Source organism: Lemur catta, chromosome 22, assembly GCF_020740605.2.
Source record: "Lemur catta isolate mLemCat1 chromosome 22, mLemCat1.pri, whole genome shotgun sequence".
NCBI classification, from domain to species: Eukaryota; Metazoa; Chordata; class Mammalia; order Primates; family Lemuridae; genus Lemur; species Lemur catta.
This window is the reverse complement of record NC_059149.1, coordinates 28011559-28034829: the sequence shown is the minus strand read 5'-3', so window position 1 is coordinate 28034829 and position 23271 is coordinate 28011559. Positions and strand designations below refer to the sequence as shown.

General features: G+C 49.5%; 2 long non-coding RNA genes across 2 annotated transcripts; both read left to right on the top strand.

Moving 5' to 3' along the window:
* Nucleotides 1-4165: 4165 nt before the first annotated feature.
* LOC123626564 lies at nucleotides 4166-6860 on the top strand. Its single transcript, XR_006730904.1, has 3 exons — nucleotides 4166-4273; nucleotides 5859-6041; nucleotides 6644-6860. It is a non-coding gene; the product is annotated as an uncharacterized LOC123626564 (long non-coding RNA).
* A 12300-nt stretch (nucleotides 6861-19160) lies between these two features.
* LOC123626565 lies at nucleotides 19161-21683 on the top strand. The gene is made up of 3 exons (XR_006730905.1): nucleotides 19161-19265; nucleotides 20674-20856; nucleotides 21454-21683. It is a non-coding gene; the product is annotated as an uncharacterized LOC123626565 (long non-coding RNA).
* The last annotated feature ends 1588 nt before the right edge of the window (nucleotides 21684-23271 follow it).

The following is a 23271-nucleotide window of genomic DNA, read 5'->3' as shown; positions in this document are numbered from 1 at the left end:
TTTCACACACGCAAAATGCACACGCCCAATTCATGAACTCTTCTTTGTCACATGCTCTCTCTTGGGTGCCTTAAAACTGTAGAGAAACTGATTCTGCCTGTAAAATACAGCTTCAAGGGTAGCGAGAAAAGCGAGGCCAGGGAGAGCATTTCTCCAGGAACCGGAGTCCCTGTTGGTGCTGCAGGTGCTGAGGTTCCGATACCCAAATAGTCGTGCACATCTGTGAGCAAAAGGCAGGAAAGTGGGTCTGGAGAAGCGACGGCAGCAGGAGCCCTCTCAGACCCTCAGAGTATGAGCCGGGACACCCGGGGACCCCTCTGCCACTCTGTCGGCCACTGCCCACCCCAACACACGCACCGCACTTGGGGTTTGTGTCCATATGGGCTTGTCCTCCCCCCATCCAGCAGGACGCACTCCCCGCCCAACCCTGGGGTCTGTGTGGGGCCAGTGTGACACCCAGGTGGGCTGTGACTCTTCCTCCTGTCTGTCGTGTTTTTCTCTGCCGCAGACACTCAGGGACCCTTGAACCCTCGTCCAACATGTCCTGTAAATGGCCTATGTGGCCCTGACCACAGAGCCCGGGACGGAGTCCAGCGTGAGCCTCTGCATTTCCTCTGCATCTGGTGGTTCTAGTCTGTGATTCCACAACGCACGTTCAGAAAAGGAACGTGTCCCCTCAAGTCTTGGCTCTCAGGGCAGTTACTGATAGAATAGCCCAAGGAGAACAAGCATGACAGAGAAACCAGATTGTAATGAAAGGGACAGTGTTTCAAGTCAGGCTAATCCTCACTCTCACCAAAAGCACTGTGAAGGGCCCAGACACTGAGACCACCAACACCAACAATACAGTCCCAGACCCGGGGGAAGGGAGCAGGTGTCCTCCCCGCCCACTCCCTGCAGATTCCGGGCAGGTCTCAGCCCCAGCCGGAGGGTCTGCCTGTGTGGAGACACAGGCCAGGGGTCCAGTCACCCCTCTGAGACCTGCCAGGGGGACAAACACAACACGGACCTGAAGGAGGACAGAGTGGGTCTGTGTCTGACAAGGAAATTGTCCCAGCTTTTCCAGCTTGTAGCAAAGTGAAGACCATGCACTGAGATTGGGGTGTGACGTCCAGGCAGCCTTCTGGGTGTCCTGCACCCGCCATTGACTTGAAGTTCCAAGGTCCTTGAACTAACTCTCCATATTGTCCCTAACCGTGTCCTGGGCCAGGCTGACCCCATCTCAGGGCACCTGCACTTAACCCAGAAGCATACACTGTCTCCCTCCCCAGTTCCTCGGGTGTCAGCTAAAATTTCAGTTTGTCCCTGAGGTCCTTTCTGGCTTCTCAATGGTAAATTGCAACAAGTTCCCCTGGGAACCTCAATGCCCTTCTTCCCTTTACTTGTAACCGCAGAAGTTGAGCCCCTCTCACATTCTATACATTCGACTATTTACTTGCTGTGACATTTTTCTCCCTACACTAGGAGGAGAGCTGCATGTTTTGCTCATCCTGGTACTGACATGACTGTATGACACATAATAGGTGATCAATAAATTAATTCTGATTAAATTAATTATTTCCAACATCGTGTAATAGAAAATGACATTATTTTTACTGAACTGCAGAGAAGAAAGCTGAAATCTAAAAACCTAAAGCAGTTTATACATCTAGTCTGTGCGACTGCTACCTTTAAAAACACTAATTCAGTCACGGAAGACTGAAACATGGGTACAGTTGGCTTCATGGCTCACGAGGGCTCTAGAAGGAAGGAAGAGACCATCGTGGTCGGGGTGGCAGGGAAATAGTTCACGGTGACTCTCCGAGTGAAACACACGAGACGTGAAAATGTGGGTAAAGTAAAAGAAGGGGCAGAGCAGCAGTTTAGGAGGAGAAAACGGTCTCGGGACAAGAGAGAGGCAGGGCCAGGGCCTAATGGCATTGGATGTGAGGACACGAGGTTGCAAGAGAGAAAGAGGGATAGAGTTCCAGGCTGACAGGCTCAGGAGCATCTGTGATTCAAGGGAAGGGCCGACGCGGGCTGGGACACACGTGCGGACTCAGCGTGGACGCAGGCGCACCGGGGGCATCACGCTCCGCTGTCGCTACTACATCTACACAGGACAATGAGAGACTCAAACCCTGAGGACAGCGATGGTGGGGAGATGTGTGACCGTCTCCAAGCGACCAGGACAACTTGCCCAGACTCAGATGAGACGTGAAAGTGATTGTAGACATGCAGGTACCCTGTGTGCTGGCTGCAGAGCTACAGGATGGTATCTGCCTCAAATAAGCAGCTCCTGTGGAAGGAGAATGAAATAAAGAATAAGTCAGAGGTAGAGCATCCCTTTGAAATGTCATTTTCCAGGGGGAAGTACCCTGTCTCTGTGGAAATGCAGGGGCCCAAGCTCCCTGAGCACAAATTGGCAAACACAGATGGGCTAATCCCACCGGCCAACCGCCCGCTAAGGCCATCCAGTGCCGTCCCGGGCTCAGCCCGTGTGCCCACGCTCTCCTGCTGCCCGTCAAGAGTGCTGCTTCCCCCTCTCTCCCTACTGCCCAGTGCTGGCCCCTCCTGCAACAGTCTTCAATAAGCCATTCTTTGCGCCTTCTACAAAGCCTCTGTGCAATTTTTCTTTTAAAGTACAGGCCATTGGCTTGCTGGTGTTGGTATTTTCTGTTTGTTTATTTGAGATTCTAAACTCTGCTGACAACCTGAACAGAACGTAAGAAGCAATCAGTCCCTAAGGTGAGGTTGGTGCACCAAGACTGCTGAGGCTGCCTGGCGGTCGGAGCAGTCACAGGATGGGCTGCCATGTGCAGATGGAGCAGGGGGACCCTCAGGACCTGCCCTTCATCTTCCTGTGGAGGGAGGAGGAATTGGATCGTGAGGGCGTGGGAGCAATGGAGTGAGAGACCCAAGCCTTGTCTCGGGTGGTAACTGCCACATCAGTGGGGTGGGCTGTCACTCTGGGGAAGGAGAGTGTTCCTGCCATGTGACAGGCCCAGCAATTTCACTGTCTGAGGACATGGGCAATGGTCTCAGCCCAGAATATGAACAAATTTGGGCTATTTTGATGAACTGGTCACCAGGGGATGATTTTAGGTTCTAGTGCACTATTTATTAATATATCTCCCTTTTCCCCACTCATGGTCCCATTTACCCCACTGTGAAGAGGAGAAAGATGGTGGAATCTGACATCTTAACGTGCACAGGCCTGCCTAGTACTCCCCTCAAACAGACTAGGAGGGACCACATGAGCTAGAGCCTGCACATCCCCCACCCCCTGTTCATCCCACTCCCGCTGGGTGCAGAGTGGCTCTGAAGCCTGCTCAGAATTAGTCTGAGGACAGTTTGGGCTCAACACGAGGGGACATGCTAATAACAATCTCTCTGCTGCTCTGGCAGCCTCCTGGAGGTCCCCCCATGAGACATTAGGTCTCATGGAACAATCTCATGAGTCCTTGACCCCGATGGTCCTAGACAGTCATTCAGCATTGAGCTATCTATTGGCCATGCAAGGAGGTCTTTGTTCCCTCCAGGTACCACACGCTGCACGTGCACCATTAACTCAAGGAGAGTCCAACAGGTGTCACTCGCAAACAACGCAATGCAGGTGGTGGACAGTGTCACCCAGGTGCTCTTCAGAGTCCCTACTCTACCCAATGGCTTTGATTTGCTTTCATGGTTAGACCCCAGGTCTGGGGAGGCTGGTTGAGAATGAGAATCCAAATTCTCTATCGCGTGTATACTGGCATTTTGATCCCACTCACTTTAAAAAAGCATGTAGTGAGATATGTAGACCAGGCTTTCCAGGTGGCTCTTAATATTCCCTTGGTCCAGGTAATTCAGCCTCAGCCAACAGCCCAGGCACCGTGGGGTCCACGGCATTAGGAGTCAAGGAGAAACCATAGTTTCTTGCTGCCCGGGCTTGGCCAAGGCTGAGCAAGGTATAAGAGGGGTCCCAGTGTGGAGCCCTCTTTTAACCCTAGTTTCATGCTAAATTTCTTGTCTGCTGTGGTGACAAACCTGTTTATAGTATCCAGCAGAACTGCACTCCAGCCTGGAACACAGAAAGAGACCCTGTCTCAAAAAAAAAAAAGGAAATGAAAGAAAGAAAAAAGAAAGAAAAATTACCCAATAGAAAATAACCCCACGAAATTATGAAATCTCATCCCAAATGACCCTTAAATAGGGAAGTCTCCTGCTTGTGTGTGGTGGCTGTTGCTACAAGAGACTTGGGACAGAGGACTGCTGTCTGCTCTCTCCGGCCACCCTCCTAGCCTAAGGATCTGTAAGTAACAAGATCTGTAAGTAACAAGAAAACTTAAACTTTCACATGGTTATTTCCTCACTGAGGCCATGCCCACAGTCTGAGCCCTGACCGTGAGGCCACCCCAGGGGGACCTGTAGGTGAATCTCCAGCTGGTACACCTCTGCCTGGGGCTCTGGTGGTGCCTCCAGCTATGTTAATAGAGAAACTCAACGAGTTTCGTTCAAAACACATGTGCCTTGCTTGATATGTCCAATAGAGTGTATAGTAGCTGCTTAAAACATCCTGTTATTTATATGTACTCTAGATATAACATACCTAACAGATAAATATATGTATAACAGAAAAGTGTATTTAAATCCTTGGCCCATCTTTTTATTCAGATTATTTGTTGTTTGATATTGAGTTGTTTGAGTTTTGTATGCATTCAGATATTAACTCCTTCTCCAATGTATGGTTTGCAAACATTTTCTCTTATTTTCAAGCTTGTGTTTTTGCTCAGTTCATTGTTTGCTTTGCTGTGTATACGCTGTATAGTGTCATGCAATCTTGCTCATCTATTTTTCCTTTCATTGCCTGTTCCTTTGCTGCCATATCCAGGAAATATTGCCCAGATCAATGTCATAAGCTTTATAACTCTTTGTTCTCTGAGATGTTTTATGGTTCCAGGTTTTGTTTGGGTATTCAATCTATTGTGGGTTGATTTTTGTATATGGAGTGAGATAAAGGTCCAAATGTAAAATATATCAAATCATAAGGTAGTATTCATTAGACCAATACAATTTTTAATTGTCACTCATACCTCAATAGAGCTGGAAATAATAGACATATTTTTAGCCCTAGATTACCTTTTTATCTATACTTCTCAGAGCGGATTTCCGTAACACCTGGTGAGGTCATTGTCCTCTGTACATTGGCCCCAGCAAGAGCCTCCCCTACCTCTTCATGAGAATGGTAATGCCCTTGAACCCTACAGTGAATTAACTCTCTACTCAACTGGAATTTAGCACTGATTCCTTCTGGATCCTTGAGTGCAGGCTTTTGGCTGAATCCAAATGTTAGAGAATAAATGCTTTTACTAAAGGGATTTCCTCCGTGAAGTCTGGCTTCGCTCCAGGGGCCACACTTGGAGATCTGAAGGGGCACATGTGGCTTGAGGCCTCTGGTTCCCCAGCCCTCTACACCTGCAGACAGTAGTAGCGCCCATGGTCAGAAAATAAGAGGCATTTTTTCCCTGGGGTTATTGAATGAAAGTACTCTTTGTTTTATTTTCTTGCATATTAAAATGTAAATAGTCAAACAGATGAGAAGGAGAAAAAGAGAGTAAGGTGCTTATTTCCACTATCAGCTCCAACGTAGTACAGACATGAAAACAGAGATTCATGCCAGAGTCAGGGTGGGAGAACAGAGAAACATCTGAGGGACCTTGAGGGCAAAGGCTTTCCTCACCCGCCCCCACTCCCCTCCCCGTTCCTCCCAGAAATCCATACCTTTTCCAAATGAGAGGGTTAGAGGAGGCTTGTTGGTCCTGTGCCTCCCCCCACAGCCCTGGAAACACAGCTGACTCCTCACTGCACACACTCGCCTCCTGCTCTCCCTGCTCCAGGTGACCCCAGCATGAGGACCCTCGCCCTCCTCGCTGCCCTTGTCCTGGTGACCCTCCAGGCCCAGGCTGGGCCCCTGCAAGAGAGAGAAGAGGAGATCCCAGCCCTGGAGCTGCCTGGGGCACAGGACCCTGATGTGTCCATTTCCATCACATGGGGGGAAAACTCCCTTCCTCAAGCTCCAGGTGAGAGACGCCAACATGGCAGAGCTCCAAGGTCTAGAGCAGAGGGACAGGAGACAGGCTCTGGAATCAGCTCTGCAAGGGTCATTGTGACATAGGTGACTTTATTGAGCATTTATGGGCCTTGATTTTCTCGTCTACACATTCCACAGTGAGACCCAAATAAATTTAAGAGACCTTCTTTCTTCAGGACTTGTGATTCTAAGACAGCCTACGAATTTGCTAACTTTAAGATGAGGAGAGACCTACTGACTAGTTCTTCCTGGTTTTAAAACACTAGAACTAATCACAAAGAGAACACTTTACTCTGTCTATAGAGGAGCTCCTAGAAATTGTAGGCTGGCCAAGGGGAGCGCTCAGACGCATGTGTGATGGGGGCGGGAACACAGAGAAGTGAGGACTAATGAGAACGTGTGCATAACTCGGTGTGTGACCCATACTGCTGCTTGTATTTATTCCTGTTGATCGAGGCTGTTCATACTCCCAGCTGTAATGTAGCCAGCATTGCACATAAGCCAGCAGGTAACTCCTCCAGAATTAACTTCACCATCACTGCTGACCCCAGGACTGAATTTCTGCTGTTCTCTCTGTGTCCACATGCCTAGCGAGGAGAATGTACTGCGCTTGCAGACCATTCTGCTTTCCCTGGGAACATCGCAGAGGGAGCTGCCTGCGGTTCTTCTCATCCTGCTGCACCTGAGCGTGGAAAAATAGAGAAAAAGCAGTTCATCCTTCTCTTGGAGAGCTAAACCACATTGCTGTCACTCCTCTGCCTTGTCCTCAATTTGCTTTCTCTTCCCAAATAAAGCCCTTGTTGCAAGACTTCTGTGTTTGCATGTCTGTAATGTTTACACGTGTCTGAACCAAGACGCTTTGGAATGCAAGTGCCAAAATCTTACTCCAAAACTTTGAACTAGATAAGGTTTCAAATTCTAAGCATTTCAAGGACGGACTGTGAGTTCACACAGTTGATGTGAAAGCTCAGATGAGGCTGCTGATTTCCGCATCTACTTCACTCTCTTTTCACTGTGACCCATTAAGTGTGGATTTGCTCTCAAAGACACCTTCCCTGTGTTATGAAAATAACAGTCGTGAGACTAAAGCGCAGGTAGCGATAGCCTCATTAATTCCAAGGAGGTACCACACTGTATTTCCCCAAGTGTTGGAATTTTATTGAACCGTCCCCGATCACCTATCTGCCTTTTAAGGTCTGGGCTTGCATCAGCCCCGTGGAAACAACTGCAATAAAGATTGTCATGGGTGACTAACAAACGCATGGGGAGCGGAAGAGAAAGCACAGGAGACCACCCGACAGCATCTCCTTATCTGTGTCATCCAGCCACGTCTACAGACATCAGGGTTTCATATACATGAAGTGGGTTTTCACACACGCAAAATGCACACGCCCAATTCATGAACTCTTCTTTGTCACATGCTCTCTCTTGGGTGCCTTAAAACTGTAGAGAAACTGATTCTGCCTGTAAAATACAGCTTCAAGGGTAGCGAGAAAAGCGAGGCCAGGGAGAGCATTTCTCCAGGAACCGGAGTCCCTGTTGGTGCTGCAGGTGCTGAGGTTCCGATACCCAAATAGTCGTGCACATCTGTGAGCAAAAGGCAGGAAAGTGGGTCTGGAGAAGCGACGGCAGCAGGAGCCCTCTCAGACCCTCAGAGTATGAGCCGGGACACCCGGGGACCCCTCTGCCACTCTGTCGGCCACTGCCCACCCCAACACACGCACCGCACTTGGGGTTTGTGTCTATATGGGCTTGTCCTCCCCCCATCCAGCAGGACGCACTCCCCGCCCAACCCTGGGGTCTGTGTGGGGCCAGTGTGACACCCAGGTGGGCTGTGACTCTTCCTCCTGTCTGTCGTGTTTTTCTCTGCCGCAGACACTCAGGGACCCTTGAACCCTCGTCCAACATGTCCTGTAAATGGCCTATGTGGCCCTGACCACAGAGCCCGGGACGGAGTCCAGCGTGAGCCTCTGCATTTCCTCTGCATCTGGTGGTTCTAGTCTGTGATTCCACAACGCACGTTCAGAAAAGGAACGTGTCCCCTCAAGTCTTGGCTCTCAGGGCAGTTACTGATAGAATAGCCCAAGGAGAACAAGCATGACAGAGAAACCAGATTGTAATGAAAGGGACAGTGTTTCAAGTCAGGCTAATCCTCACTCTCACCAAAAGCACTGTGAAGGGCCCAGACACTGAGACCACCAACACCAACAATACAGTCCCAGACCCGGGGGAAGGGAGCAGGTGTCCTCCCCGCCCACTCCCTGCAGATTCCGGGCAGGTCTCAGCCCCAGCCGGAGGGTCTGCCTGTGTGGAGACACAGGCCAGGGGTCCAGCCACCCCTCTGAGACCTGCCAGGGGGACAAACACAACACGGACCTGAAGGAGGACAGAGTGGGTCTGTGTCTGACAAGGAAATTGTCCCAGCTTTTCCAGCTTGTAGCAAAGTGAAGACCATGCACTGAGATTGGGGTGTGACGTCCAGGCAGCCTTCTGGGTGTCCTGCACCCGCCATTGACTTGAAGTTCCAAGGTCCTTGAACTAACTCTCCATATTGTCCCTAACCGTGTCCTGGGCCAGGCTGACCCCATCTCAGGGCACCTGCACTTAACCCAGAAGCATACACTGTCTCCCTCCCCAGTTCCTCGGGTGTCAGCTAAAATTTCAGTTTGTCCCTGAGGTCCTTTCTGGCTTCTCAATGGTAAATTGCAACAAGTTCCCCTGGGAACCTCAATGCCCTTCTTCCCTTTATTTGTAACTGCAGAAGTTGAGCCCCTCTCACATTCTATACATTCGACTATTTACTTGCTGTGACATTTTTCTCCCTACACTAGGAGGAGAGCTGCATGTTTTGCTCATCCTGGTACTGACATGACTGTATGACACATAATAGGTGATCAATAAATTAATTCTGATTAAATTAATTATTTCCAACATCGTGTAATAGAAAATGACATTATTTTTACTGAACTGCAGAGAAGAAAGCTGAAATCTAAAAACCTAAAGCAGTTTATACATCTAGTCTGTGCGACTGCTACCTTTAAAAACACTAATTCAGTCACGGAAGACTGAAACATGGGTACAGTTGGCTTCATGGCTCACGAGGGCTCTAGAAGGAAGGAAGAGACCATCGTGGTCGGGGTGGCAGGGAAATAGTTCACGGTGACTCTCCGAGTGAAACACACGAGACGTGAAAATGTGGGTAAAGTAAAAGAAGGGGCAGAGCAGCAGTTTAGGAGGAGAAAACGGTCTCGGGACAAGAGAGAGGCAGGGCCAGGGCCTAATGGCATTGGATGTGAGGACACGAGGTTGCAAGAGAGAAAGAGGGATAGAGTTCCAGGCTGACAGGCTCAGGAGCATCTGTGATTCAAGGGAAGGGCCGACGCGGGCTGGGACACACGTGCGGACTCAGCGTGGACGCAGGCGCACCGGGGGCATCACGCTCCGCTGTCGCTACTACATCTACACAGGACAATGAGAGACTCAAACCCTGAGGACAGCGATGGTGGGGAGATGTGTGACCGTCTCCAAGCGACCAGGACAACTTGCCCAGACTCAGATGAGACGTGAAAGTGATCGTAGACATGCAGGTACCCTGTGTGCTGGCTGCAGAGCTACAGGATGGTATCTGCCTCAAATAAGCAGCTCCTGTGGAAGGAGAATGAAATAAAGAATAAGTCAGAGGTAGAGCATCCCTTTGAAATGTCATTTTCCAGGGGGAAGTACCCTGTCTCTGTGGAAATGCAGGGGCCCAAGCTCCCTGAGCACAAATTGGCAAACACAGATGGGCTAATCCCACCGGCCAACCGCCCGCTAAGGCCATCCAGTGCCGTCCCGGGCTCAGCCCGTGTGCCCACGCTCTCCTGCTGCCCGTCAAGAGCGCTGCTTCCCCCTCTCTCCCTACTGCCCAGTGCTGGCCCCTCCTGCAACAGTCTTCAATAAGCCATTCTTTGCGCCTTCTACAAAGCCTCTGTGCAATTTTTCTTTTAAAGTACAGGCCATTGGCTTGCTGGTGTTGGTATTTTCTGTTTGTTTATTTGAGATTCTAAACTCTGCTGACAACCTGAACAGAACGTAAGGATGAGAAAAGTACATGTTCTCTTTTCTCCATTCAGTATGTTTTCCCTTTGCTTCTCAAAGCCCCGTGCCTATCGAGGGCGCTTACGATCATGGGGAAAGGTTCTGCTCTCTAACATGGCCTGGCAGCTCCCCCTCCAGCCTCTCTGTCCTGTGACCTCCTGCCCTACTCTTTGTGCCAGCCCTGCAGCCCAGGGCCACCCCTAACTCCTGCCCCCAGCTAGAATTCCTCCATCTCTGAGCATCAGGGACAAAGCTCCCAGGCCCTCTGCCCTCCTGACCTACTCACCTTCCAAGAGACCCCACCTCTAAATACTCTCGCCTTGGGTTTAAGATTTCAACAGATGAATTTGGTGGCAATCCACGGGAAAATCATGCTGGGGCTGGTGCCGGGTGAACACAGAAGGGACGGTCTTGCCAGGACGTTGAGATGGAAAGCCTTTGTTGCTAAAACCGCAGAGCCCTGCCAAGGTGCTGGTGCAGCCCACACAAAGGAAGGGAAGGGGACCCCAAGTGAAAAACCACCCTGTTCTATTCAAGCTTTAGAGTTTGAGAATGACCTGGGGGAGGAGCAGGCAGTGGCAGGTGAGACCTTGGCACAGACTGAGAGCCTGACGGGCCCTGGGCTGCCCTGTCCCAGCTGCAGACTCGGGAGGAGACAAGGACAAGAGCACAGCCCCCAGGGAGCCCTGGAGCAGCATCCCAGAGAAGAACGGGCCCCGGGAGGGAGTGCTGCTCCCGCCGTCTGGCTGGGAGCCCTGGTTTCCTGGACAGTCCCGGGGACCAGGACCACTGAGGTAGAGCCTGCACGTCCCCTGTTCATCCCGTTCCTGCTGGGCACAGAGTGGCTCTTAACCTGCCCAGAATTGGTCTCAGGACAGTATTTGCACACAACACCAGATCACACAGGCTAATAGCAATCGTTCCACTGCCATGGCAGCCTCCTGGAGGTCCCCCTATGAGACATTAGGTCGCACACAACAATCTCTTGAGTCCTTGGCCCCGCCGGTGCTAGACACTCATTCAGCCTTGAACTGTCTATTGGCCAAAGCAAGGAGGTGTTTGTTCCCTCCAGGGAACCACACGTTGCACGTGCACTGTTAACTCAGGGACAGTCCAACAGGTGTCATCCGTGAACAGCACAATGGAGGTGGCGGACAGTGTCACCCAGGTGCTCTGCCGAACTGCTCTGGTTTGCGGTCGTGGGGAGGCTGGCTGAGAACCAGATTCCAAATCCTCGTTGTGTGTACACTGGCATTTTGATCCTAGTCACCTTAACTACATGCTCACTGGGATATGTAGATCCAGCTTTCCTGGTGACTTTTAATATTCCCTTGGTCCAGGTAATTCAGCCTCAGCCAAGAGCCCAGGCACCGTGGGGTCCACGGCATTAGGAGTCATGAAGGAACCATAGTTTCTTGCTGCCTGGGCTTGGCCAAGGCTGAGCAAGATAGACAAGGGGTCCCTGTGTGGAGTCCCGTTGTAACCCCAGCTTCACGCCAAATTTTTCATATCCTCTTGCTGCCAGAGTTGATTCAAGAACCCAATAGAATCGTGCTTCAGCCTGGACCACAGAATAAGGCCTTTTCTCTATGAAAAAAGAAAGGGGGGGGGAAGCATCCAACAGAAATTAACCCACAAAATTAGGAAATCTCATCCCAAATGACCCTTAAATACAGAAGTCTCCTGCTTGTGTGTGTGGCTGTTGCTACAAGAGACTGGGGACAGAGGACTGCTGTCTGCTCTTGCCAGTCGCCCTCCAAGCCTAAGGATCTGTAAGTAACACAGAACTAAACTTTCACATTGTGATTTGCTTGAAGCCGTGCCCACAGTCAGACCCCTGACTGTGAGGCCACCCCGGAGGGAGCTGGTGTCTGAATCCCCAGCTGGTTCCTATCTGTCTGGGCCTCTGGTGGTGCCACCAGCTTTGTCAACAGAGAAATTCAAAACAGTTTGGTTCAAAGCACGTGGGTCCTAATTGACATGTCCCATAATAGCTTCTTAAAACATTCTTTTATTTATTTATATATATAATAGATATAATATACCTAATAGATAAAAATATGTATAATAGAGAAGTCTGTTCAGGCCTTGGCCCATTTTTATTCAGATTATTTGTTCTTTGCTATTTATTGAGTTGCTTGAGTAACTTATCTATTCTGATATTAACCCATCATCCCATGCATGGTTTGCAAATACTTTCTTTTATTTTCTAGGTGCCTTTCACTCAGTTGATTGTTTCCTTTGCTGTGCATATGCTTTATAGTTTGATGCAATCACACTTGTGTATTTTTCTTTTATTGCCTATTTCTTTGGTGTTGTAGGTAGGAAAAAAATGCCCAGATCAATGTCAAAATGCTTCATCCCTATTGTCCTTCTGGAAGTTTTATGCTTTCAGGTCTTATGTTTAGGTCTTCCATCCATTCTGAGTTAATTGTTGTATACGGTGTGAGATAAAGGCTCATATGTATGAGGCATCAAATCATAAGTTAGTATAATTAGATATACCCAATTCTTAATTATCACTTGTACCTCAATAGAGTTGGGAGTAATAAACATGTTTTTAGCCTTAGACCAACTCTTTATCTGTATCTCACTGAGCTCATTTCACCTGAAGCTTGTTGAGCACATTGTCCTCTCCACACTGGCCCCAACAGGAACCTACTCACCCCGTAACCTCAAACACACCTTTACAAGGTGGGTAATGTCTTTGAACCATGCAGTGAAATAACTCTCTACTCCACTGGAACTCAAGTCTGTCACCAGGGTCTAGACCTAGACAGTAGGAGGGCCCGTGTTGAGAAAGCAAGAGGCCATTTGTTCCATGAGGTTATTGAATTAAAGCCCTGTTTATTTACTTTTGTGAATATTGATAAGTAAATATTTAAGCAGGTGGGAAACAGAAAAAAACAGCAGTGTCCCTATTACCACTATCAGCTCAGAGTACAGACACTACAATACAGATTCATGCCACAGTGGTGGCTGGGAGAACAGAGGAACATCTGAGGCACCTTGAGGGCACAGGCTGTCCTCACCCCCCCGGTGACAGGCACACCTTCTCTGACTGAGAGGGTTAGAGGAGGCTTGTCGGTCCTGTGCCTCCTCCCACAGCCCTGGAAACACAGCTGACTCCTCACTGCACACGCTCGCCTCCTGCTGTCCCTGCTCCAGGTGACCCCAGCATGAGGACCCTCGCCCTCCTCGCTGCCCTTGTCCTGGTGACCCTCCAGGCCCAGGCTGGGCCCCTGCAAGAGAGAGATGAGGAGGCCCCAGCCCAAGAGCTGCCTGGGGCACAGGACCGGGACTTGTCCATTTCTATCATATGGAATGAAAACTCCATTCTTGAATCTCCAGGTGAGAGACCCCAAAATGGCAGAGCTCCAAGGTCTAGAGCAGGAGAACAGGAGACAGGCTTTGGAATCAGCTCTGCAAGCATCTGTGTCCCATAGGTGACTTTATTTAGCATCTACAGGCCTTGATTTTCTCATCTATAAATTTAACAGGTCGGGCGTGGTGGCTCACGCCTGTAATCCTAGCACTCTGGGAGGCGGAGGCAGGAGGATCTCTCGAGGTCAGGAGTTTGAGACCAGCCTGAGCAAGACCCCGTCTCTACTAAAAATAGAAATAAAAATTATCTGGACAACTAAAAATATATATAGAAAAAATTAGCTGGGCATGGTGGCGCATGCCTGTAGTCCCAGCTACTCGGAAGGCTGAGGCAGTAGGATCGCTTAAGCCCAGGAGTTTGAGGTTGCTGTGAGCCAGGCTGACGTCACGGCACTCACTGTAGCCCGGGCAACAAAGTGAGACTCTGTCTCAAAAAAAAAAAAATTTAACACTAAGACCCAATTAAATTTAAGAGATCTTCTTTCTTCAAGAATTTTGATTCCAAGATAGCCTGAAATGTACTAGTTTTAAGATAAGGAGAGACCTACTGACTAGTTCTTTCCAGATTTAAAAGAGTAGGTACAATTATTAACAAAACAGTTTACTCTGTCTATAAAAGAGCTCTTAGAAATTGTAGACCGCTCTGGCATGTGTTTGGGTGCATGTGTGATGTGCAAAAGCAGAGAAAAGTGAAGACTAATGAGAACGCATGTGTAACCCGAGTGTAACCCACACTGCTGTGTGTATGTATTCCTGTTGATTGAGGTTGTTCATACTCCCAGCTGTAATGCAGCCAGAAGTACACAGCCAGCATGTAACTTCTCCAGAATAATCTTAACCATCACTGCTGACCCCGGGCCTCATTTCTGATGCTCTCTCTGTGCCCACATTCCTAGGAAACCCGGTGAGCTGCAGTTGCAGAAGAGCATTCTGCAATTTGGGAGAACGTCATATTGGCACCTGCTTTCTCCGTGATAATATCTACTCATTCTGCTGCACCTGAGCATGGAGAACAGAGGAAAAGCAGTTCATAATTTGCTTGGAGAGCTGTACTCCTCTCCCTTGAACTCAATTTGCTTTCCCCATCCCAAATAAAGTCTCTCTTCCAAAATTTCTGTGTTTGCATGTCTTTAATGTTTGATATGTGTCTGAGTCAAGACACTTTGGAAAGCAAGTACCAGAATCTTAAATCAAACTTTCTGAACAAGCTATAGTTTCCAATTCTAAGAATTTTGAGGAGGAACAAGGGATTCAGACACAAATTGATAGGAAATATCCAATGATGCTGCTGATCTCTGATCTACTTCTCTGTTTTTTTCATGGTGACCCATTTAGAGTGGATTCACTCCCAAAGACAACTCACGTGTGTGAGACAAACAATTGTTGTCAGAGTAAAGTTTACACAGTTGTAGCATCACTAACTCGAAGGAGGAACCACACCCTGTTTCTCCAAGTGCTGGAGTTTCATTGAACACACCCAGATCACACATCTGCCTTTTAAGCTCTGAGGTTGTATCAGCTCCATTGAAACAACACCCCAGTATGTAATACTCTTTATCAGCGTTATCCAGCCATATCTACTGAAATCAGAATTTCCTATAGATGACGCCGGTCATCACACATATAAAATGCACATGAATAATTCCTCAATTGCATTTTGAGACATGCACTCCCTTAGGTTTCCTTAAAATGCAGAAAATCTGATTCTGCCTGTAATATACAACTTCCAAGGGGTAGCAGGAAAAGCGAAGCGAGGGAGAGCATTTCGCCAGGAACCCGAGTCCCTGCTGGTGCTGCAGGACCTGAGGTTCTGACACCCAGATCCTTCTGCAGGTTGGAGAGTGAAGACAGGAAACCAGGTCTCTGGAGGGAACGGCAGCAGGAGCCCTCTTAGGTCCTCAGAGTGTGTGCTGGGGTGGCCATACTGTCCCTGCTGCTCTGTCTCCAACTGCCCACCCCAACATACTCGCCACATTTGGGGTCTGAGTTCTGCCTGAGCTTATCTTCCTCTCTTCCAAGAGGACACTCTCACTGCCCACACCTGGGGTCTCCATGGGGCCAGTCTGACGTCCGGGTGGGCTGTGATGTGACTCTTCCTCCTGGCTCTCGTCTCTTTCTCTCCCCCAGACACTCACTGACCTTGAACGCTCGTCCAACGTGTCCTGCAAACGGCCTTCCAGGCCCCGAGCACGGAGCCCCGGGGAGGAGCCCAGTGTCCGCCTCTGCACCTGCTCTGCACCGAGCAGTTTCAGCTTGTGATTCCACAGCCCACGTCTGGAAAAACTATCACTATTCAAGCCATGGCTGCTCTTCTCAGTGGCGGTGACTGGTAGATGCCCCAAGGAATCCAACAGTGATGGAAAGAACGCACTTAGCAAAGAAGGGGACAGTGGTCAAATAGGAATATTCACCATTCTTAACAGAAAAAATATGATGGGCCCAGACACTGTTGTGACCACCACCAACAACAACAAACGCACAGATCCAGGGGAAGGGAGCGGGTGTTCCCCACGTCCGCTCCATGCCGACTCTGAGCGGGTCTCAGCCCCAGACGCAGGGTCCACCCGTCTGAAGATGAGGCTCAGGGGTCCAGGCACCCCACTGAGACCCTGCCCAGCTGGAGAAACACAGCACAGAGCTGAGAGAGGGCAGAGTGGGTCTGTGTCTGGCAAAGAAATGGTCCCAGATCTTCCACCTTGTGTATAAGGTGAAGGTCATGCACTGAGATTTGGGGTGTGACTGCCAGGTGGCCTTCTTTGACTTCCTGTACCTGCCAAGGACTTGAAGTCATGAGGTCTTTAAAATAACTCTATGGTCCTAAATGTGGCCTGGGTCTGACTGACCCCATCTCAGGGACAGTTCTCCCATCTTCAGGGATCCTGCTACAATTTCTCTTTGTCACTGAAATCCTTCCTGATTTCTCAACTTTAAGTTGCAAAACATTCCCCCTCCATTCCCCTTCTTCTCCTTTTATTAACTGTAGAATTTCAAACCGTCTCCACCTTTGGCTTCAAGAGCGCTGATTCCACCTCTGTCCCTATTACAGAGTCCTGGGCCCTACTGCAACCGTCTTCAAAGAACGATTCTTTGCTATTTCTACAACGTCTCCCGTGCAATTTTTCTTTTAAAATAAAGGACATTGGCTTATTGTTGTTGTTATTATTATTTTCTGTTTGTTTGTTTGATGTTCTAAACTCTGCTTACAACCTGACCAGAACGTAAGGATGAGAAAATGTTCCTTTGCTTTTCTCCACTCTGCATTTTCCCTTTGCTACCCAAAGCCCCGTGCCTCGCCAGGGCACTTACGATCACGGGGGAAGGTTCTGCTCTCTAATATGGCCTGGCTGCTCCCCCTCCAGCCTCTCTGTGCTGTGACCTCCTAGAGGACAGGGACCTGTCCTACTCTTTGTCCCAGCCCTGCACCCCACAGCCACCCCTAACTCCTGCCCCCAGCCAGAATTCCTCCATCTCTGAGCATCAGGGACAAAGCTCCCGGGCCCTGACCTCACCCACTGTCTTCCCAGCCTCTCACTCAGCGTCCCTCCTTCCCTGGGCACTGGCACCGATGGATGGTTCTCACGGAGCTGAGCCTCAGGGTCCCCTGGGGGGCCGCTGTCCAGGCTGCACCCAGAACAGCCGCAGTCTGCCCTTCCCGTTCTCTCCTGGTGCACTGTAGCACCTTTGCTTAAGGTCCTCTGGGATTGGCATGTTCGAAGTGCACCATGCATGTTAGTTGGAGTCTTGGCTCCAGAGTTCAGAAACCACATCGAGCTATGTCAACATTGTGACTCCCACACCTGGGAGTTTTAAGGAGGAATTTTGGGCTCCAGAAAACACTTGATCCAAAGACTGAAAGGATGAATTACATTGATGACTTCACTTTCTGTTCTCTTTCTTTCTCTTGATTTTACCCCTGTCACTGTCCTTATGTGACATCAATGTGAATGACAGCTATATGTAAGTGGCCATCACAGCTGATCGTCCTGGAGTAAATGCCTCCTTCCCTCCCCGTTGCTCCCGCGAACCCCCAGGCCATGCGCCCTCCCCTGAATCTGTCCCTGAGGGTGCAGGTTTGTACCACGACTGGGTCCCACCCTGCCTGTGCCTCCCCGGGAGGGATTTAGAACACGGACGGGGCAGAGCTGTCTCCACGGTGGCCATCTAGTCACAGGCAGTGTGTGCCTCCCCCAGGGAGAGGGACCAGAATAGTAAGCAGATGCTCTCATGTCGCACAGATTGTCCAGGAGAGAACACCGGGAACCACCGGGGAAGCCATGGGAAGCCCCCAAAGTGGGTAAGGAGAGGTTCAGGGCAACTTGCCAGCCGAGAACTGGCTAAGAACTGGGAGAAGCTTGTGGACATGGGGAAACAGTCGGAGTGAAACCCCCAGGCTCGCAACCCGAGACAAGCTTTTACAGTCTTGGCTACAAGAGAATCCCCAACCCACGCAGGTCCTGGGCCTAACACAGGGAGCTGCCTGGAGATTGCATGGAGATGCCGCTCCAGACAGGGGACCCACGCGACATCCCACAGGCATCCAAGCCTGCAGCAGCTCGCCCTGGGCACCTCTCGGGCAGCCTAGCTACTGCGGAACTGCATGGCCCTGAGGAGGGACAGAGGAGCCCAGGTGCCACCTTGCACTCCTGGGAGGGTCCCCAGCACCCTGCTGGGAGCTGATGCATTTTTAGTGTACACAGGCCTGCCTAGGCCTCCCCTCAAACACCCCAGGAGGGACCACATGAGGTAGAGCCTGCACATCCCCCCACCCCGTGTTCATCCCACTCCTGCTGGGCACAGACTGGCTCCCAGGCCTGCACAGAATTGGTCTGAGGACAGTATTTGAGCACAGCACCAAGTGGTACAGGCTAATGCCAATCTCTCTGCCACCTTGGCAGCCTCCCGAGGTCCCTCTGAGAAACATTAGGTCTCACATAACAATCTCAAGTGTCATTGGACCCAATGGTCCTACGTAACTATTTAGTGTAGAATTATCTGTTGGTCAAGCAAGGAGGTGTCTGTTCCCTCCAGGGAACCACTTGCTGTACGTGCACCGTTAACTCAGGGAGAGTCCAACAGGTGTCACCCTGTGAACAGCACAATGCAGGTGGTGGACAGTGTCACCCAGGTGCTCTTCAGCATCCCTACTCTGCTGAATGGCTTTGATTTGTTTTCATGGGTAGACCCCAGATCCTGGGGAGGCTGGATGAGAACCAGATTCCAAATCCTCCTCTGTGCGAACGTTGGCATTTTGATCCTAGTCACCTTAACTATATATTCACTGGGATATGTAGACCAAGCTTTCCAGGTGGCTTCCTTTGGTCCAGGTAATTCAGCCTCAGCCAACAGCCCAGGCACCGTGGGGGCCACTGTCTTAGGAGAAACCATAGTTTCTTGCTGCCTGGGCTTGGCCAAGGCTGAGCAAGATAGATAAGGGGTCCCTACGTGGAGCCCTGTTGTAACCCCAGCTTCACGCCCGGTTTCTCGTCTGCCCTGGCAGCCAGAGTTCTTTAAAGTACCCAGTAGAACTGCACTCCAGCCTGGGATACAGAGACAGACCCTATCTCTAAAAAAAAGGAAAGAAAAAGAAAAAATGTATCCAATAGAAATTAACCCACAAAATTATGAAACCTCATCCCAAGTGACCCTTAAATAGAGAAGTCTCCTGCTTGTGCATGGTGGCTGTTGCTACAAGAGACTTGGGACAGAGGACTGCTGTCTGCTCTCTCCAGTCACCGTCCTAGCCTAAGGATCTGTAAGTAACAAGAAAACTTAAACTTTCACATCGCAATTTCCTCTTTGAAGCCATGTCCACAGTCTGACCCCTGACTGTGAGGCCACCCCAGAGGGACCTGTAGGTGAATCTCCAGCTGGTGCACCTCTGCCTGGGGCTCTGGTGGTGCCCCCAGCTATGTTAATAGTGAAACTCAAAGTATTTTGTTCAAAACACACGGGTCCTGCTTGACATGTCTGATAGAGACTATAATAGCTGCTTAAAACATTCTTTCATTTATATGTATAATGTCTAGTAAATAAGCATATATATATATGTATATATATATATATACATATATATATGTAATAGGAAAGTCTATTCAGGTCCTTGGCCCATTTTTTATTCAGATTATTTGTTCTTTGCTATTTGGTTGTTTGAGTTCCTTATATATTGGGATATCAACACCTTATCCCATGTATGGTTTGCAAATATTGTCTCTTATTTTCTAGGTTGCCTTTTGACTCAGTTGATTGTTTTCTTTACTGGGCCTATACTTAATAGTTGCAATCACACCAGTCTATTTTTCCTTTTATTGCCTGTTCCTTTGGTGTCATTTCCAGGAAATAATTTTGCACATCAATGTTAAAAAGTTTTTTTCCTATTGTTCTTCTAGAAGTTTTATGCTTTCAGGTCTACGTTTAGGTCTTTAATCTGTTCTGAGTTGATTGTTGCATATGGTGTGAGATAAAGTTCCAAATGTAAAATGTATCAAATCATAAGGTGGAATACATTAGATAAATAAAATTTTTTTGTCACTCATACATCAATAGAGCTGGAAATAATAAACATATTTTCCATCTTAGACCAATTCCTCAACTACTAATATAACTTACAGAGCTCATTTCACATATTGTCCTCTCTGCACTGGCCCCAGCAGGAGCCTACTCTCTCCATAACTCAAAAACCCCTTCATGAGAGTGGTAACGCCCTTGACCCTGCAGTGAATGAACTCTCTCCTACACTGGAGTTCCGGTGTGGCACCGGGGGCTAGACCTTCAGACAGCAGCAGGTTCGTTGTTCAGAAATAAGAGGCATTTGTTCCCTGAGGTTATGAATGAAAGCACTGCTTATTTTCTTTTGTGAATAATAAAAAGGAATTATTTAAGCAGGTGGGAAACAGGAAAAAAAAAATCAGTGTCCCTATTACCACTATCAGCTCATAGTACAGACACTACAATACAGATTCATGCCACAGTGGTGGCTGGGAGAACAGAGGAACATCTGAGGCACCTTGAGGGCACAGGCTGTGTCCCCCCCGGTGACATGCACACCTTCTCTGACTGAGAGGGTTAGAGGAGGCTTGTCGGTCCTGTGCCTCCCCCCACAGCCCTGGAAACACAGCTGACTCCTCACTGCACACACTCGCCTCCTGCTCTCCCTGCTCCAGGTGACCCCAGCATGAGGACCCTCGCCCTCCTCGCTGCCCTTGTCCTGGTGACCCTCCAGGCCCAGGCTGGGCCCCTGCAAGAGAGAGAAGAGGAGATCCCAGCCCTGGAGCTGCCTGGGGCACAGGACCCTGACGTGTCCCTTTCCATCACATGGGGGGAAAACTCCCTTCCTCAAGCTCCAGGTGAGAGACGCCAACATGGCAGAGCTCCAAGGTCTAGAGCAGAGGGACAGGAGACAGGCTCTGGAATCAGCTCTGCAAGGGTCTACGTCACTTAGATGGCTTTATTTAACATCGATGGGGCTTGAGTTTCTTATCTAAACACTCAACACACAGACCCGAATAAATTTAAATGATCTTCTTTCTCCGAAGTCCTTTGATTCCGAGAGGGCCTGTGACATGTGCTAGGTTGAAGGTCTAGAGAGACCTACTGACTCATTCCTTGTGGATTTAAAAGAGTAGATTTACTTACAGGGAGAAGATCTGACTCTATCTGTAGAGGAGCTTTTAGAAATTGTAGACTGGCCTGGGGTGTGGTCAGACGCATGTGTGATGTGGGCAAAAGCACAGAAAAGTAACGACTAGTGAGAATGTGTGTGTGACCCTGAGTGTGACCCGCTGTGCTGTGTGTGTTTATTCCTGTAGGCTGAGGCTGTTCATACCCCAGCTGTAATGTAGCCAGCATTACCCATAAGCCAGCACGTAACTTCTCCAGAATTCCCTTGACCATCACTGCTGACCCGGGTCTCAATTTCCGATGTTCTGTGTCCACATGTTTAGCCAGGAGCACAGCTTGCGCTTGTAGAAGACCAGCTTGCATCGAGGGGGAAAGTCGCATTGGGACCTGCCACTTCGGTAATGATGTCTATGTATTTTGCTGCTGAGTGTGGAGAAGAGAGAAAAAGCAGTTCACTTGGAGTTTACTTGGAGACCTACAGGGCATCGCTGTCACTCCTCTACCTTGTCCTCAATTTTCTTTCCTCATCTGAAATAAAGTCCTTGTGCAAAGACTTCTGTGTTTGCCCCTCTTTTGCATACGGTATTTGGCTGGCCAAGACATATTAGAATCCAAGTATCAAAAACCTAAATCAAGCTCTTTGAACAAAATACAGCTTCATATTCAAGGCATTTCAAGGAGGAACTGTGGGTTCAGACACACATCGATACGAAAGCGCAAATGATGCTGCTGGTGTCTGTATCTCCTCTGTCGTTTCCGCCTTTAGAGCGGATTCCCTCGGAAAGACACCTCCCGCATTGTAGGGAAACAATCATCATCAGATTAAAGTGCACACCACCACAGCATCGGTAATTCTGAGGAAAACCACACCCTGTTTCCCCAAGTGTTGGAATTTTATTGAACAGGCTCAGGTCACATACGAGTCCTTTAAGGTCTGGATTGTATCAGCCCCACTGAAACAACTTTAAATAAGGTGGGAAGAAACACAGGATGAGTAGAACAAAAGCACATGAACGCCTTGTTAGGATGTACTCGTTATCAATATTATTCAGCCATATCTACTAAAATCTGGATTTCATAAAGTTGGTCATCACACACATAAAATGCACATGAATAACTCCTCAATTGCACTTTGTGACATGTACTCTCTTGGGTTTCCTTAAAATTGAAGAAAATCTGATTCTGCCTGTAATATACAACTTCCAAGGGGTAGCAGGAAAAGCGAAGCGAGGGAGAGCATTTCGCCAGGAACCCGAGTCCCTGCTGGTGCTGCAGGACCTGAGGTTCTGACACCCAGATCCTTCTGCAGGTTGGAGAGTGAAGACAGGAAACCAGGTCTCTGGAAGGAACGGCAGCAGGAGCCCTCTTAGGTCCTCAGAGTGTGTGCTGGGGTGGCCATACTGTCCCTGCTGCTCTGTCTCCAACTGCCCACCCCAACAAACTTGCCACATTTGGGGTCTGAGTTCTGCCTGAGCTTGTCTTCCTCTCTTCCAAGAGGGCACGCTCACTGCCCACACCTGGGGTCTCCATGGGGCCAGTCTGACGTCCGGGTGGGCTGTGATGTGACTCTTCCTCCTGGCTCTTGTCTCTTTCTCTCCCCCAGACACTCACTGACCTTGAACGCTCGTCCAACGTGTCCTGCAAACGGCCTTCCAGGCCCCGAGCACGGAGCCCCGGGGAGGAGCCCAGTGTCCACCTCTGCACCTGCTCTGCACCGAGCAGTTTCAGCTTGTGATTCCACAGCCCACGTCTGGAAAAACTATCGCTATTCAAGCCATGGCTGCTCTTCTCAGTGGCGGTGACTGGTAGATGCCCCAAGGAATCCAACAGCGATGGAAAGAACACACTTAGCAAAAAAGGGGACAGTGGTCAAATAGGAATATTCACCACTCTTAACAGAAAAAATATGATGGGCCCAGACACTGTTGTGACCACCACCAACAACAACAAACGCACAGATCCAGGGGAAGGGAGCGAGTGTTCCCCACGTCCGCTCCATGCCGACTCTGAGCGGGTCTCAGCCCCAGACGCAGGGTCCACCTGTCTGAAGATGCAGCCCAGGGCTCCAGGCACCGCACTGAGACCCTGCCCAGCTCGGGAGACACAGCCAGATTTCAGGGAGGACAGAGTGGGTCTGTGTC